Below are 12,500 nucleotides of genomic sequence, written 5' to 3' on the forward strand. Positions count from 1 at the left end.
TATCTAAATTTTAACCCAGAAAACCCGCTCCTTCCGGCGGGGGTTACCACTAACGGACTCCCCGCCGGGAATTCCGCCCATTTGGGCCTTTCGTTTTATTTTATTCGTAATTAGTTCAACAACAACATTCCTTTCGTTAAAGGATTTGTTTCCCGCATTTGTTCATTAAACGTGTTCCGTAAGCCGTAGTCTTTGTCCCAATCCACGCAGGTTACTCCGTATCAAGACCGAGCTATATCAGCGCGCGAAGACGTTCGCCGAAGTGACGGCAGCTCGCTCGTCCTCCGTGAGGCCAGCTCTTCTTTCAGCAAGCTGGGAACTTGGCAGCTCGTCCCACGGAGACTGAGCCTCTACCTCCGCTTGCCGTTGCTCCAGCCGCCGTTGCCTCTCCCTATTCCGCCTGTTGATGCGACGCTGCTCAATCTCCGCCGCCGAAGATGGGGCTCTTCCGCGTCGCTGGCGACCCTGCGGAACGTCTCCCAGCTCTCCGTCCCGACGCCTTCTCCGGTACAGTTGTTGCACGTGGTTCCGACGAAGTCGCCGCATCTCCAACGTACGTGGGAGGCAATCCCCGGCTGCGCGGGGGATTGTTGGCGCTGGACGGCTGGCCTCCTCCTCCTCGACCTCCCCTGTCGGCTCCACTGCGTCATTTGCCGCTGCGTCGTTGGCGCTGCGTGCCATGATGCCGGAACGACCTCGTTCTCGCCGAGCCGCTCCTGCCGACGCCGCTGCCGCATTCGCCGGGCGCTGCGGTTGCGCACCTCTCGTCGCCTCAGCAATCTCCGCTCTACCTCCGCCATGTCCTCGGGCGGGCTGGCTGCTGGATCTGGCTGAGCAGCCTCAGCGACTGCCAAGGTAAGCTGCTCCTGCCGCCAGTCCTCTTGCAGCACGGAGAGGATCCGCCGAGCCGCTTGCTGGATGCGGTCCCACGACTCCGCGCTCTCCAGCAGACGACTGCCGAGGTTGTCCTCGTCGACGCCGTGCAGTAACTCCACCCGAACATCTGCGAAGCGGGGACCTCAAGAGTACGTGGGCCACCGACTCGACCGACCCTGCGCACCTGGGACAGTCCGGGGACGGAGCGAACCCGAACACGTGCAGGAATTCGTGGACGAAGGCGTGTCCACTCAATACCTGCGAGAGGTAGAAATCTACCTCTCCGTGCTTCCGTCCCGTCCACAGGCGCACGTCTGGCACTTGTCGGTGGGCCCAACGTAAGTAACGGCTGGTGTTATTCGCCGCCTCGTTGTCCCACTGTTGCTGCCACAGCTGCAGCGATGACTCCCTTTCCTCCTGGCGAATCGCCTCTCGACTGCTGTCCGGGCTTAACTGCAGTCGGTTGTAGCAGCGGGCGTCTTCCTTCACCAGGAGGTGGTATGGCAGTTCTCCGGCTAAAACCACCGCTACCTCGCAGCTCGTGGAGTGGAAGGCGCTCGTGATGCCCTGGGCCAAGGGCCGTTGCACGCGGTCCAGAATCCGCCTGCACCACTGCAGGTCCACGGCTTCCGCCCAGACGGGTGCGCCGTAGCGGATGATGGACGCGGCCACTGCGGCGAGCAGCTTCCGCTTGCTCACTTGGGGCCGCTGTGGTTGCGCATGACGCCACGCAATGCTCGCACCACACGGAGGGCCTTGTCCGCGACCATCTCGACGTGTGGGCGCCACGACAGGTGGTCGTGTAGCATGACCCCAAGTAGCGGATCGACCGCTTCGAGCGCACTTCCACTCCACAGATGTTCACAGGGATGTTTTTGTATCCGCTTCGCTTGCTCGACACCATCAGCAACTCCGTCTTCTCCGGCGCCAGGAGAGTTTGTGCCGCACCATCCAGCTGTTGACCGCTGCCACCGCTTCCTCCGCAATCGCTGCTGCGTGCTCCGGTGTTGTCCCCGCTGCCAGGATCGCAAGATCATCGGCGAATCCCACGATGGAGGCGCCCTCAGGGAGCTCTACGGCTAGCACACCGTCGTACATGATGTTCCACAATGTGGGGCCCAATATAGACCCCTGTGGAACACCTGCCGATACTCGGCGGGTAACCGGCCCGTCCGCCGTGTCGTACGTGAGCTCCCTGTCGGCGAAGTAGTCCTGCAGTATGCGGCACAACTGCACGGGGACTCCTTTCGCCTGGAGCGCCTCGGCGATGCTCTGCCAGCTAGCCGTGTTGAACGCGTTACGGACGTCAGGGCAACAACCATGAGGCAGCGCCGGTCACGGTTGTTCGTCCTGCCAAAGGACTTCGCCCTTCGTCCCGCGTCTACGACTTGCTGTATGGCCTGCAGAGTCGATCGCCCTCGCCGGAATCCGAACTGCTGCTCAGACAGTTGCGGACTCTCTGGATCCTCGATATATTCGTTGAGCCGGTTCAACAGCAGCCGCTCCAAAGCCTTGCCTGTGTTGTCAAGCAGGCAAATCGGGCGAAATGACGACGGCTCGCCCGGTGACTTGCCTGGCTTTGGCAGGAGCACCAGTCGCTGCTTTTTCCACGGCTGCGGAAAGCAGGACGTGTCCAGGCACTCCTGAAACACCCGGCGGAAGGGCTCCGGTTGCTGCCTGAGAGCAACCGTAAGGGCGGCGTTCGGTACTCCATCAAGCCCAGGAGCCTTCCGCGGGTGCATGCTGGCTGCTATATTCTCCAGCTCGGTCAGGCCGATCGATCGGAGCGGCGCCATGTTGCCAACTCGGAGATCAGGCCACTCTACCGGCGGATGAACCGGGAACAAGGCGTCGACAATTCGCCGCAGTTCTGCTGGATCGCGTTCCGGGGCTGAGCGGGCCGCCTGGAACCAGTGGAAGACCTTCCGGAAAAAGTTTCCGGTTTCATCCTCCTGATCGACAGCAAGAACTGGTCGAACGCCTCGTTCTTACTCGAACGAATAGCCTTCCGAAGGCTCTCTCTGGCAGCTAAGAGTTCCGTTTGGAGCTGTTCGTTGGGCGGAATGGTCCTCATCGCCATTTGCTCCTTTCTGGAGAGTTCTTCGATCATCGTCTGGATCGCCGGAGTCCACCAGTAAGCTGGCCGACCTGTGTGGTCCTGCGCTGGGAAGACCCGCGACATCGTCTCGTCGCAGACGCTGGTCAGCGACTCGACCAAGCTTTCGACGCTGTTAGCTTGACGGGCGAACCCAGTCATGGCCAGCGCTTTCCCGAAAAGCTGGGAGTCAAACTGACTGGTCTTCCAGCGCGTACCGGCATTGCTTACGCGGGCCGGGCGCTGTCCACGCCGTGCTGCCCGATCCCTCGATGATGGTGGACTCACGCCAACCTCGTACCGGACGTAACGGTGATCACTGAGCGTTACCACGTCGGGAACGCGCCAGCCTCGGGCGCTGTGCTCGCGCGGGTCGAGACGGCTGATCACACTACTGGCGAACGTAACGTCCGGTCGGCTGGGCGGAAACCGAGTTGTGTCCGCTCGGTTCCCTTGAACGTTGGCAGACAGTCTGCCTTGTTCAGTAGCACCAGCCCGAGGTTGTCCGCCAACTGGAGAAGCTCAAGCCCTTCGGGCAAGTCCTGCTGCTTCCCAGTCCAGGTGCATGGCGTTGAAATCGCCGGCCAGGAGAACCCGGCTGCACCCGCGGACGATCAGGTCGATCTTTTCCATAGTGCTTCGGAACTCTGGGACTCCTGTCTGCGGCGACACATAGCAGCTCACCACAGCGATTCCACCGACGTCGGCCGCAACCACACCGAGGGTCTGACGGTGCCTGATACGCTGTATCGGCAGCCGGTTGCCGTTGACGACGATGGCAACCGTCTTACTCTCGTCCGTTACCCAATTGCCGTTATTGCGCGGTACGCAATAGGGCTCGGACAAGAGCAGAACGTCAAGACCCTCGGTGGTCAACACATGCAACGCCAGGTCCTGGGCGTTCTCGCAATGGTTGGCGTTGAACTGCAGGACGTTCAACATTGTGGTTGCGGGCCTGGGCACATGGGGGCGGCGATGCGGTGTGGGCCGCCACAAACGATGCACTTCGGATCGCAGGTGCATGATGCCGCGCGATGATCCGTGGCTCCGCATCGCAGGCATAGGCCGGAACGATCCACGCCGGCGCAGTCTGCAGTGGTGTGTCCACGCTCCAAGCAGCGGAAACAGCGAACGGCGCTTCGCTGCTGTTTTGGCGCGCTGCGCACCAGGCACGCCGAGTATCCAACAAGGATACGTTTGTCCGCCAGAAGGTCAGCGTCCCTCCGTGGAAGTCGGACACGGGCACGCTGCGTCCCATCACGACGCTCCCACAAGGACGTGGTTGCTGCAACTACTGTGCGTTCCAGCGCCCGCTGCAGGCCACGTTCCACATCCTCTTTGTGGCCAACATGTCGATGCCGGTAATCATCACCTCGGCCATCTCCGTGATGATCCGGCCAGTGGCCAAATCACCGACCTCTCCTGGATGCGCTGCAGCAGCACAGCGGCATCTGCATCCTTTTTGAGTGTAAGGCGAAGGAAGTCGCGGGTCGTGCGGTAGCCCTGATGCACGTGCTTGTTCTCCTCCGCCAGGCGCTGATTCAGGCGGATCTTTTCGAAGAGCGCCTTAGAGCAGCCCTCGGCCGGCTCAAAGATGAGCTGGTCCTGCCGAGGGCGTGCTGGACGTCGTCGCTCCTGGTGCAACTGCTCGCTACGCTGCGCCTGTACAGCAGTAGGCCGCTGCTGGTGTTGTTGCTGCTGCTGTTGTTGCTGCTGCCGACGCTGTTGCTGCTGCTGCGTGCCTGCGACCGCCTGTCGCTGTGGCTGGCGCTGCTGCTGCTGTTGTTGCTGCTGCGAGCCTGTGACCTGCTGTCGCTGTGGCTGCCGCTGCTGCTGCTGTTGTTGTTGTTGATGCTGCTGCTGGTTTTCCTGCTGCTGCTGCTGCTGAGGGGGCTGCCGGGGTTTCCCCTTAGCCATGCCGCGATATTTGCGGCGGACGACCTCAGCGAAGCTGGGCTGCTCCACTTGCCGGATGTCTTCTCCCGTTGGCACCTGGTAGGCCGGGAGCGTAACCGCCGTTGTCACTGACGGACCAGGTTGTGCTTGCTGCTGTTGCCCGCGTTGCCAGCAGAGCTCCTGGCGCAATTGCTTCCCTAGATCGCGGATCTCGGCCAGCAATGCATCTCTCTCCTTCTTTGCGTCCGCTTCGGCGGAAAGCCTGGCCTGCTGCGACTCCGCAAGCTGCTTCTGCAATCCCTCAACAGTGGCCTGGAGACCTGCTACCGTCTTCATCAGTTCCGCCTTCTCCGCCTTCTCCGCCTGCAACATCAGGTGCAGACGAACCTCATTTTCCTCGTTCAAACGTGCAGCCAGGGGTGTACGTCCAGTGTCAATTTTGGCTGACACTGCGGTTTCTTCTGAACCGCACCCATGCCGCAATCGACGGATGGCTGCCGAGGCCTCAAACTGCGATTTGAGAGTTCCATCTTCGTGGTAAACTCCCTTGTGGGTCAAGATAATCCTGGGGATCGATATGACCCCGTGGGGTCGAGATGACCCCAGGGATGCTGCGCCGCCCAGCTGCTGTGATTCTGGCCCTGGAGGAGACGGGGAAGGGGGGGAAAATAATTTTCCCGTGTTTTTCACTCTAGTCAAGTCGCTCTACACCCTCCACAGCTTCCCGAATTTTTCAAATTTTTCGAGCAGATTCGAAAAATTCGAGCAATTTTCGAGTTGCACGATCTGGTCGAATCGAGCAGATTCGAGCTCCCGAGGGCACTACCCACCTTCCCAGAATTTTCCGCACACTTTTTAAAAAATCGGGCAGTTTTCAAGCAGTAACGGTAAGTTCAAATTTTTGTCCCCTGGGAACTGCTCGCCGATAAAATATTTGTCGCCTGGGTATTGCTTGTCACTCAGATGTCATCACAAACTGTCAAAAATTTTTTCACGATTTTCACTATTTTTTTTTATGGGATCGTATTGTTCGCATCGAAACTAACCCAACGGTGAAAACCGCACACAAATCCGACCAAAACTCGCGAAGTTATTAGCGATTTTCTATTAAACTCCTTTTCCCGGAGACACGTGCTCCGGCGGTAGCACCCTGACACTTTTTACCACGTTGTTTTTCGGCGATTTACGTCCGTTTTTCGTCCGGTTTTTTGCATACACTCGATCACGGGCACGAACACTACCGTTTCCGGCCACTTCCGGCGCTCGTGGACCGGAATGTTATACGCACTCGCGACACACATATACTGTTGTTGTTGTTGTTGTTGTAATTCCTTACGCAAATTTTCCGCACCTTATTTTTCGCGAATTTTCGCCGGCAAACACTGTTTATCGGCTAAAATTGTTAAACACCACCTGATTTATGGATTTCACCGCAAACCGTGTTGAAAAGACTTATTTAACACATTTTTTAGCGAAAATAGTTCCCCATACAAAATGTATGGGGAATGTTTATCATATTTTTCCGCGTTTTTGCACCGATTTTCATGCGGTTTTCGTTCGTTGCACTTAAATTCACTCTTATGAACGATTTATACTCCAATTTGGGTCCCTCCAGGCAATTTTTGCACAAAATTTCTATCTTCACCGCGGAGCAAAACACACCGTGACCGTACTGGGTGACTGCTCGAATCGCGCGCGCAAGCTCCACTTCTTGTGGTGCCCTTCCGTCAATTCCTTTAAGTTTCAACTTTGCAACCATACTTCCCCGGAACCCGATTTTGGTTTCCCGGAAGCTACTGAGAGCACCGAAGGTAGGTAGCGTCTCCCAATTGCTAATTGGCATCGTTTACGGTTAGAACTAGGGCGGTATCTAATCGCCTTCGATCCTCTAACTTTCGTTCTTGATTAATGAAAGCATCCTTGGCAAACGCTTTCGCTTCTGTGGGTCCTACGACGGTCTACGAATTTCACCTCTCGCGCCGTAATACCAATGCCCCCGACTACTTCTGTTAATCATTACCTCTTGGTCTATTACAAACCAACGAAACCACTCAGACCGAGGTCATGTTCCATTATTCCATGCAAAATTATTCTCGGCCAACGCCGGCCCCGGAGGACCGGACGCTTTGAACTAGCCTGCTTTGAGCACTCTAATTTGTTCAAGGTAAACGAGAGTTCCCGGGCACCATGAAGCTGGGTCGAACAAGACCTTGACCGACGAGGTCGCGGCGACAAGTCCTGACCCGTCACGGAGTAGAACGCCCAGGTACACCATTGTGAGTCGCAGCCGCGAGCGCGTACACGGACGGTCCCAACCGAGAGGCCGGGCGCCCGCGACGGACGCGAGTCTGGACGGGGTATCAACTTCGAACGTTTTAACCGCAACAACTTTAATATACGCTAGTGGAGCTGGAATTACCGCGGCTGCTGGCACCAGACTTGCCCTCCACTTGATCCTTGCAAAAGGATTTATGCTCAACTCATTCCAATTATGGACCATCGTTAGAGAGGTCCATATTGTTATTCTCGTCACTACCTCCCCGTGCCGGGATTGGGTAATTTACGCGCCTGCTGCCTTCCTTGGATGTGGTAGCCATTTCTCAGGCTCCCTCTCCGGAATCGAACCCTGATTCCCCGTTACCCGTCGCAACCATGGTAGTCCTCTACACTACCATCAATAGTTGATAGGGCAGACATTTGAAAGATCTGTCGTCAGTCGCAAGCGACCGTACGATCGGCATCCTTATCCAGATTTCAACTCAAAGCGCCCGGAGGCGATTGGTTTAACTAATAAGTGCACCAGTTCCGCCGACCCGGAGGCCAACAGTCCCGGCATAATGCATGTATTAGCTCTGGCTTTTCCACAGTTATCCAAGTAACTGTTTGGATGAGGATCTTGTAAATTATAGCTGTTATACTGAGCCTTATGCGGTTTCACTTTCTAGGAAGCTTGTACTTAGACATGCATGGCTTAACCTTTGAGACGAGCGTATATCACTGGTAGGATCAACCAGAATTCGAGTCAATTGCTTGAACACGAACTACACTCTTGATCACGCGAGGCGCAAGTCCCCGTGACCACCGAGATTTGTTCTGTGACGCCGGAGCGTCGTTGGCGCCACTCGATAGACTGCACAAGCAGACAACGTCGGATGCATTGCACATGGCTAGCGGATCTACTCTCTGCACTGCGTCGGGTGTTCCTACGTCTGTCTGGAGACATTGCTAGGCCAGTACGGCACTCTGCGCACTCTTGCTTGTCCTCTTCGAGCGACGGGCCTCTAAGCGGGGTTGTATTCCGGTACGACACATCGACTGGTACACATTGCACGCACTAACGATCTCTCTGCACTGAATGGAACTCATTCATAACCACCGTGACGGGAGACTTTGCTAGTACGCACGATACTCTGCGCATGTGCACATGTTTTACAACCCAACCAACTTAAGCACCTAGGGAAGTTGTGATGCCATCTGAACACCCACCGACTGATGCATTGAACGGCTAAAGTTGACCTTCAATCCGAACTGGCACTTTGCGGCGTGGAGGCAGTTGCGCGACCACTCCTATCCCAAACCAACAAAGCATGGTGTATCCTAAGTGTTCGGTACAAGCACACCACGACGGGACACATTGAACGGTTCAGCGATCTCTCTGCACTAGTGGAAGAACTCCAACGTGATACGGGAGACATTGCTCTAAACCGAACGGCATCTCTGCGCGTTTACTTGACGCACCCCCAACTTGGTCAACTGTTGGACTTTTTCGTAATCACGGCGGGACACATTGAACGAGCTCTAACGGATCTCTGCACGCATGGAACATGGTGGCGGGAATCATTGCTAGAACCGAACGGCGCCTCTGCGCGATGTACAAAGCCCAACAGGAACCTCGTATCGGCTGCCGAGCCGGAGCTTGAACAACTTGGACTTTCACCTCTAATTTATATCAACTCACCACTCCCCGAGGGATCCGCAGAATTGCTTCTGGGTCCCGTATCGTTATTTGCGATTCGTTTTGCATTACACTACATTGAACTATTCCAACTTGTTTATCCGCATGGCGAACATTTGCTGCATAGAACATTTAAGTTCCACTTCGCTCTCCCCTACGTGGGTCTGAGCTTCGCTCTCAGGGAAAAAATATGCCACATTTGGTAGGGAGACCCGGTTTCATCACGCTTTGTGCCCTGCACCATATATACCCTCATAAATTTATTCATTGGATTAGATCCAAGGAACACCAGATCATGCACCACTACCCATAATAGCTCATCGAGCTTAGCGTGAATCCTTCGGGTTTCCCTAAGAAGTTCGATTGGTCTTGCAGAGTTTAAAACAACGAAGCTTAGTTTCAAGCAATGGTTAATATACGCGTATTCAAAACCCTTAGCTGTTACAACTTTTTACTAGAAACCATCACGACGAAGTCTTTGGGTCCGTAGACCCGTGATGTACTGCTCCAGAACGTTTTGATAGGGTGGAAGCTCAAAATCATAGGTTAAAATCATCGGCAGAGCCCACCAGACACCACTTTTGCTTCATTAGTTCGGACTATAGGCATACGACGATTTTTATCGCGGAGGGACGTATGACCCAAACGGGGCTTAATGACCCACTGCCACTGCAAACCATGCTCCTACGACTAAATAGAGGTAAAAACTACGATTTGGTGCAATCTTCATGTTTGACCTCGTAGCAAGGTACCCTCCCTATAGTAGGCAATGAACAAATGATCATAATCCCAGGAGGGCAAAAATGGGAACCCGAAAGGAAAGCGCTGTTGGCGCGCCTAAGCTACTGGCCCGTAGAGTAAAAATGGTACCCCCAACAAAGTTGTCGATTGACATTCTGATTGCACTTTTCATCATCTAGGGTGCGTTCCTTACACGTTTTGAGGTGTTTTAGCGAAAAACATGTTTTGAGCCACACGAGCTCTCCGGCCCGTTCGGTGCACATTTTTGAAAAAGCTAGGAGCTGCCCCTAGGTTCGGGGTGTCACAAAATATTGAAAAGTGGTCAAAAACCGCTATCCAGAATCGGATGTAGAATCATTAGACGAACTTAAAATTGTTCTACGACCAATGTCTGCGACGTTTAGTATTCAAGATATGGCCCGCCCTAGGTCTGACCTTGCATTTTCGTGAAAATTTAAAGCATGGCCATAGGGACGGGTAAAATAGCTATTTTGAAGCAAAAACCACGTGACTTTAAATGGCCATAACTTTTGAAAAACAAGAGCTAGGTTGCGTTCCTTACACGTTTTGAGGTGTTTTAGCGAAAAACATGTTTTGAGCCACACGAGCTCTCCGGCCCGTTCGCTGCACATTTTGAAAAAAGCTAGGAGCTGCCCCTAGGTTCGGGGTGTCACAAAATATTGAAAAGTGGTCAAAAACCGCTATCCAGAATCGGATGTAGAATCATTAGACGAACTTAAAATTGTTCTACGACCAATGTCTGCGACGTTTAGTATTCAAGATATGGCCCGCCCTAGGTCTGACCTGGCATTTTCGTGAAAATTTAAAGCATGGCCATAGGGACGGGTAAAATTGCTATTTTGAAGCAAAAACCCTCGACTTTAAATGGCCATAACTTTTGAAAAACAAGAGCTAGGGTGCGTTCTTACACGTTTTGAGGTGTTTTAGCGAAAAACATGTTTTGAGCCACACGAGCTCTCCGGCCCGTTCGGTGCACATTTTTGAAAAAGCTAGGAGCTGCCCCTAGGTTCGGGGTGTCACAAAATATTGAAAAGTGGTCAAAAACCGCTATCCAGAATCGGATGTAGAATCATTAGACGAACTTAAATTGCTCTACAACCCCCAGTCCGACGCCTCGTATTCGAGATATAGCACTTTGTAGGTCTGACCGAGCAATTTTGTACTGAAATGTATGGCGGACATGTTATTCATTAAACAACATTAACTTGCATCGTGCCCTACTTCATCGGCACAGCTACTATCGACTATCTATTGTTGAAATGGATTGAGTTTGACCATTTTAGCTCTTTTCTTATGCCGTGCACCAACAGTGTGTACCGATCAGGGAAAGTACACTACTTACGCGTTCATGGATGTATATGTTGGTACAAGTTGCCGGTCGGAATAGCAGTGCACCAAAACTGTGTACCGATCAGGGAAAGTACAAGACGGAGGGCGCAGCCCGAGCGTACGCGTTCATAGATGTCCATGTTGGTACAACCTACATGTACGTACCTTGTTTTTGTATCAAAAGTTCCAATAAAGTGTTTGTATGCTTAAAATGCTTATCTCAACCGGTCACCTTTTGGCCTGCCCTTTTATAGACAGAAACCTAGAACGATACTCGCGATGTTTGTGTTTTTCCATTCGCCCGGGACGACGAAATGAGCTCTGTGCACATCGTGCAGAAAACTGTCTCCTCCTCGTATGTTTTTGTCCCTCCACGCATATAATCACCCACATTTGTGTTCAACACGGACGGCGCAGCCCGAGCGAACGCGTTAATGTTTATGTTTGTGCACACTAAAGTTACAATCCTAGGATTTGGTTATTGCGTCGCAGTGCCCGACCGTCGCGGACACCATTCTTGGACAAAAGTCCAAGTACGTAGAGTACATTCCCTAGGTATGTGCCCGTTCGTGACTTTCGTTGCGTGCTTACAGACACGCTTGGGTATGTTTACCATACAAGGTTTACTAGGAAAACCTGGGAAGGACGCTTGCCCTCCCGTCGCGGACACCATTCTTGGAAAGAAGTCCTGGTACTTAGCGTTCTTTAATGTACTTGATCAGTTTGTATTGCAATTGCTTTGTGCCATTGACTTTTGCTAATGCTCACTAAGGGGTGTTCGTTTGCGATGTGTATGATAAGCAACTGTCTATTCTTACCAGCAGTTAATCAACACTTTTCACCCAAATCATAGGAACGTAGAGTACTTTCCCTGATCGGTACACAATTTTGGTGCACCTCTAACTTCGCCAGCACTTTATCGTTACGTTTTGTGCACAACCTTGGGACATGGTGTAAGTTTCATCATTGTTATGTTTGATTCGGTTTATTATGATTGAAAAATACGCTACGTCCAAGAAATCTGAACTCGAATACTTTTGCCACGTTGCGCAAAAGCTACTGAGCAACTCCTAGCCGTTTACCGATTTATAATTTAATTTTCGTTATTAGTTTTAAAAATACGCTAAGTCCCAAAAATCTGAACTCGAATACTTTTTCTATGTGCCGCCAAAAGCTACTGAGCAACTCCTAGCCGTTTACCGATTTAAAATTTAATTTTCGTTATTAGTTTTAAAAATACGCTAAGTCCCAAAAATCTGAACTCGAATACTTTTTCTATGTGCCGCTAAAGCTACTGAGCAACGCCTAGGTTGGTACATTTCTGGTACATGGAGTGTATGCGTGCAGGCGTACTGCCGTGCTGGACCGGAAAATCGCACTTGCTACTAGAACGTAGAGTAATTCCCTAGATAGGTGCTTTTGCATGCCTCTGTTCGACGTCCATGCAACTTGGAACGTGCGACACACGTAGCTAGGCTTCCCATACATATTCCCTAGGGTAGCACCAAATTGCACACTTTCAGGGGTATATTTTGGTACGGTGTACTGTGCATGGTACAAGTATCATTAGCTCGTGCAATTTATTTT

This window comes from Anopheles arabiensis (genome assembly GCF_016920715.1).
Source record: "Anopheles arabiensis isolate DONGOLA chromosome X unlocalized genomic scaffold, AaraD3 X_pericentromeric_contig0006, whole genome shotgun sequence".
In the NCBI taxonomy this organism is placed as follows: Eukaryota; Metazoa; Arthropoda; class Insecta; order Diptera; family Culicidae; genus Anopheles; species Anopheles arabiensis.